Genomic DNA, 8,197 nt, shown 5'->3' with positions numbered 1-8,197 from the left:
TACTGGCCTGCCTTCCCAGAAAGCAGCCCGAGAGTCATCACTCCTCGCACACCAGAGCTCTCTGCTGCGAGTTTCCTCCCCAGGCTGCCAAGAACATCAGATGAATTGGATTTGCAGAGACCAGAACTCCTCGGCCTCCAGCTCCGGGCAGCCCAGTGCTCCTCCATACAGACTATACATTTCTTCCAGCTCCCTCGGAGTGGCTGACTCATTGCAGCCCCGCGCAGTCTGCCATTTCACTCTCTCTTGTTTCTCCTTACGTCCCACATAGCCAGCCGCTGCTGCCAAAAGCTGTCCCGAGAGCTGGCACCACCTTGTCAGCAGAGCAGCCTGCTCTGCCCCGCTATCTTACTGCTGCTGTTGTGATAAAACACGAACAGGAGCCTGTCGAGGAGCCTGTGCCCCTGGTCTGCTAGCATCGATGCAAACTGGAACAGCGATACGTCGACTGCAGGAGGCACAGCTACACACAGCATATTTGAGAATGAGGCAATTTCTCAGGAACAGATGTTCACCCTTTCAGTCGCTCGTATTACTGCAGCCTTGACAAAGGATGTGCTTTCTTTCACACATCTTTTATACCTTGCACACATCCTTCACTTTATAAGCATCTTTCACATGAAAAAAACTAATAGGTAATGAGCAACTCCAATAAAGCAGAAAAAGCTTAGCAAAACAAAATGACAGAAAACAAAGAGGCAGGAGCTGCATACACTTGAGTTAAATGTAAAACCAACAGATTTAAAGCAGCAAGGAATAAACTACCAGAGGACAAACTGCTAAATGATACATTTATTTTGTCATGCCCTCAAGTGTTCAAATCAAACCCACCTGACTTTGGGAAAGACAAGCTTTAGACCTGCTGCAATATTAGCTGGATGAAATACTATGGCCCACGTTACACAGTAGGTCAAACTAACAATCTGTTGATCCTTCTGGCTCCAAATTCTATGAGTCATGTAATTCTTCCTAAGTGGTCCTCTCAGGGATATAAGCCTCACTGACTTAACACCCCTACCATCTCTATTTGCGGTTGCAAGTTATTATTATTTTTTAACCTACCAGCCTCTCATTTCTAGTTCCTACACAGTGTACCCCCAGAATGGGTCTCAGAGTGGGATCGCTACAAATGATTCCCCATACTTCACCTTTTTCTGTCCTTTAATTGCACTGGAAAATAAATAAGACAGAAGTAATGTCACCTAGAAGGACTGGCTTTCAGTTCTTCCTTAAAAGTCAAACTTAACCAAGAAACAGAATTTCTCTCAGTTGAAATGACAATAGTTGCACTTAGACCAGCTTTTATCTAATACTTCTCAGCCAAGATGTCACTAAAATAACAGCTGCATATTCTAAATGTGACATGGGATCTAAAATTGCCGTGCACTCAACCAAGCAGTGAAGAAAGTCGTAGATTCTCCAGTCGTTAGATAGGTCTGAAAACACTCGAAGGCCTGCAATGTGCAGTCTGTCGAGATCAGAGTAAACATATGCCAAACAAGTAAAACATCCGTGAAGGCCCTTCCTGAGAACACCGAAGTATTCTCCAAGAGCCAAATCAAAGTCATGGTCTGAGAAACAGAGAGCAGCCACTTTGCAAGGTCTGCAGCCCCTCTGCATTATAATAAGTGTAAGTGTCTGCCTCCTTCACTGTCACATCTGCCACTCTTCTGCCTGCTTTCTATGTTGTTTTCCACATTGGAGTCATTTCTCGTCTCATACATTTTCTATATCATTTTTCCATTTACAGTCTTTATATCCTCCTACAGCTTGACTTCTCTAATGCTATTTTCTTCTCCTGTGGCAAATCTGCCAGTGCCAGCTATCTTCTTCATCCTCTTTTCTCTTTCTCCCCCAGTTTACTTTCCCTCCCATCACTTTTCAGCATGCTCTCCCTTTTGTCTTCACTGCCCAGCTGTACCAACTGAGCGTATTCTGTCATGAACACTTGTGTAACTCCACTCTCCCTTCTCAGCCACACATCTATTACACTCATATGTTCACTATTGCTCAGTGTCTGTACTAACCATCCATCTTTGTCAGGGATACTCCGTGTTTCTAGGCGCCTGTTTTCTTGAGGTACATACCCATTTATTATGTGACTAATCTGTAACTGGAAACACTCTGTTGAACTCCTAATTCACCCCCCCCCCAAAAAAAAAAATAAATCCAGGTCTTCTTCAGCATTTTTGCTACTTCCTCCCAAGTCATTCTTATAGTTTTGCATCCCACTTTTTTTTTTTTTTTTTTTTTTTTCCTGGCAGGACAGTAACCCAGTAACAATTTCCTCTTCATAGGATCTGACCCACTTACCAGTTTTTGAGTTTCTTAGCCTCTTTGATTTCAGGGTACCAAGAGTTTTCTCCTCAGTCATCTTCCAGATTTCTGTCAGCCTCTCCAGGTATCACCAAGGCACACAACTTCTCAATTATTTTCCACCCTTTTCTGCTGCGCCCCGTTTCTTTGTTGCAGCCAGAACAGGAGAAGTGGGGAACATGAGGGACCTGGCTAAGCAGTGGGAGGGGAGCTGCAAAGAGATGAGGTCAGGGCAGTAGGACAGTGTTACAGAGAAGGTGGGGGCCATGGAGATACTACAGGAGAAATGAGAGGGTCTGCAGGGGAATAAAAGGGGCCACAAAAGGTTTCTGAAAATCAAACGGTTGGATGAAATTAAGGGGCATACCACTTCCCTGTGGGAGAGAAAGCCCTATTAATCTTCTTGCTAGAAGTGGATTTAAAGGTATAACGATGGAGGACAATTAAGTTAATATTTTACCCGTTTTTCTCCTGTGAAGCTGATTCCCTCTCAGTTACCTTGCATATTCATTTTCCTATATTCGCCTCAGCCCTTCATCTGCACATTAAGCTAGGCAGTTCACTTCACATTCCCTAAGCTCCGAGGATTTCCTCGGCCCTTCCAAGTCCTGTATGATGCAAGCATGCCAGACAGACATTTAGCCCTTGAGTGTACTTATGTGGCCTCTTGTTTTCCCGTTGTGTGGCTCTGAAGGGTTACGAAAATAAGAGGCCAAACAAATTCATGCCAGCAGTAATTCCAGCCCCACCCTGCCGAATGGGCAGACACCACATGGCCCAAGGAACAGCCAAATTTCATGATTACATTTAAATAAATGTTGACGGTTGAGAAGACTGCTCTGTTTCTCTCAGATTTTCTCTCCCCTCATGCTCCTTCACGGCAGGGGGCTATCAGCACCTTGGCTAACTTGGCTGTAGCATGACACAGGGAGACTTTGCTCTGTAGGAACAAAAAGTTCCTTTAAAAGATTGAAAATACCCACGTAACAAAGGAGTATTAGTAAACAGGATTTCAGCCAGCACCACAATGCTTGATGATTTTGGGGGCTAAGAAAAGGCATAGATGAGGTGGGAAGAACCAGCTGTTTTTCCAAGTATTTTATGTTCAGTGTTTGCCAAGACCTGCAGGAGGGAGACACAAACAGTAATATTAATAAGAAAAAATAAAGGATTTTGAGCAGCATTTCACTTAATTTTAACAGGGGGCAGGGGCAGTGGGTGTATTTTGTTTGTTTGCTCTGCTTTCTTTCTGGACTTGGCTGCATGAACCTGTAGACACTCCATGAAAGAGTTTATAGTTGCCTTTTGCTGAAACATTCATAAGCTATATGGACACCACATTTCTGTGTCTTTTTATCCTTTTTTTTTTTTCTCATCCTTAATTATACAGTAGATGTTTGTTGCCCTGTTTGTACATGGGCAGTACTTTTTAGGTATTACCAGAATTAGAAACTTCTCTAAGCCATTAGAAGAGTGGAATTTTTGGTACCTGTTTTGGAAAGGGAGATAGTGCCTGTAAATGAAACCTTTTTCTTATAAGACATACAGTCAGGGAAAATGCAAGACTATGGTCAATCCTGTTGTTTTCTGAGAACTAAGAACATGAGTTGTTTGCTCACCATTTCATTTTGTGCTCTGTGATTTGAATGAAGAATGCTGTCAATACAGATTAAACAGAACGTGAGTTATTTTTAAAGAAAGTTTCATGGTCAAATAATTTAGGAAGATTTATTCTACATTGTTGGGAATTTCAGCTGAAAAGTTTGCAAATCATATCTCCCTGGTTTTATTATCTTTATGGCAAATGCTGCATTTGTTTATTTTGTTTTATTATGTTACTAAAGAAACTTGCAGTGTAACTCAGATCACATTGTAAGTCATTACTATTACTTCATTTTCAAGTTGCTTGCATTACAAAGAACAAAAACATTAACAACCACCTTGTAATAGGTAGCTGCCAACTGTAAAAAGCCTATGACTCATTTACATTTTCAACTTTACTGTTTTTTAGAGGTGAGAATGGGTCTCCTGTTCTTACTGGATTGGCATCAGTTATACTTTAAGTACAATACCATCACAGAAACTTACAAATCTATAAATAAAACAGGGAAGTTACTTGACTGCTCAAGGCTATGTAGAAGTTTGCTACCTTGGGGTGTACAGTCAAGGTAGATTACTTTTTTCTTCCTTTCATCTTTTTCTTTTTCTTTTTCTTTTTCTTTTTCTTTTTCTTTTTCTTTTTCTTTTTCTTTTTCTTTTTCTTTTTCTTTTTCTTTTTCTTTTTCTTTTTCTTTTTCTTTTTCTTTTTCTTTTTCTTTTTCTTTTTCTTTTTCTTTTTCTTTTTCTTTTTCTTTTTCTTTTTCTTTTTCTTTTTCTTTTTCTTTTTCTTTTTTCTTTTTCTTTTTCTTTTTCTTTTTCTTTTTCTTTTTCTTTTTCTTTTTCTTTTTCTTTTTCTTTTTCTTTTTCTTTTTCTTTTTCTTTTTCTTTTTCTTTTTCTTTTTCTTTTCCTTTTCCTTTTCCTTTTCCTTTTCCTTTTTCTTTTTCTTTTTCTTTTTCTTTTCCTTTTTCTTTTTCTTTTCTTTTCCTTTTCTCATCTTCTCCTATCATTCTCTCAGCTGCTTCTCTTTGAGCAGGGACTGCCAGCAGTAGACTCACACAGCTTTGCCTTCAAGATGCTTGATGTGTTTGTAAAAGGTGAAAATGGAGCACCAACACTGTATGAAGGTTTCATGGACAATACAATGCTGTTTGTCTTCCATAACCCTCCTTTCAGGTGGTAAGCCGGCAAGCATGAATAAACCAAATGGCATGAGCAGAACTCATTTCTCCGTGTACTCTTCATATGGCTATCTGTGAGTGGTGGATCTGTACAGTTGAACAACCAAGCCATTGAAGAAGAGGCAGTGAAGCTGGCTCTGCAGGAACCTATCCAGGCTTCTTGAGTTACTGTACTGGGACAAAATTCAGGGGTGGCACAGCAGTTTTTACACAGCATATAGCCTAGACTTGGACTAGGATTATCGCAGTAGAGAGCCAGACCTATCGTGTCAGCACCACACATGCTGAACCAGCACTGCAGAACCCTCTGAAGGTGAGTCCAAGGGGCTCTTCTTTGCCCGCAGGAGGCCAGCAGCTTTAATGCACTTGTGTTCATGCCATATCAAGTGTGATCTGGCTCCTGCTGTGCTGCAGAGCACTCCGGATTCCTAGAAAGCTTACCAGCTCTGTTGCAATGTGGTGCTCTCAGAGAGCCAGCTCAGGTCGGGCGCTGTGTCTGAATGAGTAAGTCCCCCTCCCGTGTGGAGCCTCAGGAGGGTGCAGTGCAGAGATACTCCTGGGTCTGGCCAGTCTTGTGAGAACTGGTTCCATGGCTGCTCCCACTACTTGCATCATCCATGTTGCTCTGTTTTTGGGAAAGTGCTTGCTTCTTTCCGTCAGATAATGGAGAATTGACCATAATTATTTTTGGCTGGTGCAGCACTGCTATGAACTATTTCAAAGTGGTGTAATACAGAACAGTCTCATGCCAGCGTAGAGGTTCCTTTGTTCTGAAGAAAATGGTGTTACTGAAGGTCAGACAAAGGGATCAGAAACCTCAATTACAATCCTCTCAGCCTGACACAGAGCAAGGGGCTGTACCACTGCTACCTCCCTGTCAAATCAGAGTCCTAACCACAGGAGTGGCAAGTTCAAAGAAGGGCCTCTGTTTACCCACATTTATCTACTTTGCTCAAAACACATCAACTGCTACTGAGACAGAAAGACTTTCCAACCTGGTGATGAGAATAACTGGCTTGTGGAACAAGGCAGTGTCAGGCCAAGGGGCTGAGAGCAGATCCATCTCAGTACTAGCCCGGTGAATGAGGAGCTCTTCGGAGGTTTCAAACCACAGCTCTTGTGATTTTAGGGGAGTGTCAGACCTGCATTGTTCATATCACTGTTCCAGACAATTCACTTGGTGGTTTCACCACCATCAGTACCCACTTTCTCAAAAGGATCTGAAATGCATGCATGATTTCTTTCCTGGAGGAAATTTTATATGACTATGAAAAAGAAGACAGCAAGAAAAAAGAAACAAACAAACAGAAGATCACTAAATGGATCTGAACACTATATTAATTTTTACTTATTTTGTTCAACAAAAGGTAGAAACATTTATTCACAATATAATCAATGTTTAAATCACATGTGATTTTGCCTGAGCAGCTCTTTTTTTTTTTTTTTTACCCTACCACTCTTTTCATAAGCTTACTTATAATAACTTTTGCAGTTGCTGCTACTACTGCACAGGCCTCCGTTTATGTTACATGCTAAAATGAAGAGAAATTACTTTAGTTCATTTTGTGAACAAAGGCAAAAAAGCATCCTTTTCAAAGTCAAACCACTGGTACTAGGTGCTCTGGAGTAGTTCTGTTTTAAAAGAATGTCACAAAAAATGTGAAACCTTCTACATTGGCATAACATGAGAAGACCCAACAGAAATCGAAATGCCAGAGAGCTGGAATTTGCATGCAGTACTGAATGGGAAGGGAGAAAGGGGAAGGACAGCACACATTCCTACTCAAGAACGAAAAACCTGATTGTGACTCAGATGGGAGAATTTTTCCAAGAACAGTTCATCCTAGTGAAACTAAGATACTTGGATAATGCTGCCAAGGTCATTGACATTTTTGTTTATCTGTTTCTTAAAGGGATATTACAAAGTTAAATATTGTGGGCCATGTCCTCCACTGCACAAACTGCTGCAGATCCAGTGTAGCTACTGGAGGCACTTAACACCATCAAGGGTCTCACTCTAAGGAGTTTTTTATTTGCTTGCTTGGTTGTTTTATTTGTTTGTGTGTGTGTGTGTGTGTTACTGGTAAAATATTAGAGCTTTGTATCATCTCCAGTTTTCATAACCTTTTCAAGGTTGATTTCTATAAGTCCAGCTGTTGCGCTTTCTGGCTTTCATATATGTATTGTTATAATTGCAGGGTTGGAAACAGAATTAGTGAAATACACACACACACACAAAAAAAAAACTTGCTTGAAACCAAAAACAGTGCAATGAAAGTGTTGTTTTATTGTCAAAAGCAACACTGGGCCACAATTTCTGCCACATTCTTTCTCCTTCCTCCTCCCATTTGTAATCTACTCTTGTTAAATGACTGCCGCTTTTTCTCCTTTTGCGTACCCCCTGAGACACAGCAACTGTCTAAAGCTTAAAGATAAAATCTAGCATTTGTTCACTGTTGACTTTATATAAGGCCTAAACACCCTACAGAATAAGCTGCACAAAACTATCTTCATTGCCTTCATAAAAAATATACAAACAAACAAAATTAGATTTTCAAAAAAAGCAGGGATTCTCACAGATTCAGATGGCTGGGGTTGTAAGAAGAGTATTATCTCTGACGAGAATTCTCTGCCCATACTGTTGGTCTCTATTCGTACACCTGAACTTTAAGCTCAGCACGGCAAGTTTTCCCTCTGCTCCGACCAGGACATATAGGGATCTGTTCCTCAGTTAGCAGTCTCTGATGATAGTGCTGTGCTGACATTAGTAAAATATTAAATGCCTATTGATAAGGAGTAACCTCCTGTGCAGTTGTCTGCCTGACTAAATCCATGAAGCTTGAAGCCATCTGTGTGCATCACAAGTTCTCTGGAAGCACCATCCACCAAAGTATCATGGGGGAACCATGTGCAGTGCAACTACCGAGAGTTTTATTTACAGTCATGATTAATATTACTAGCAGGTCCACAGAGTAAAATTGATTATACTCACTATCTTTGCGTTATTTATTCTCCAGAATGCAGAATGATAGCTCCTGACAATACTACACAGGAAAACCTTTCTGTAGGCTATCATTGCCACATCATATTCTCATCAAGAACA

This window comes from Anser anser (assembly GCF_964211835.1).
Source record: "Anser anser genome assembly, chromosome: Z".
NCBI lineage: Eukaryota > Metazoa > Chordata > Aves > Anseriformes > Anatidae > Anser > Anser anser.
The sequence above is the reverse complement of the archived record's forward strand: the minus strand, read 5'-3'. Positions refer to the sequence as shown.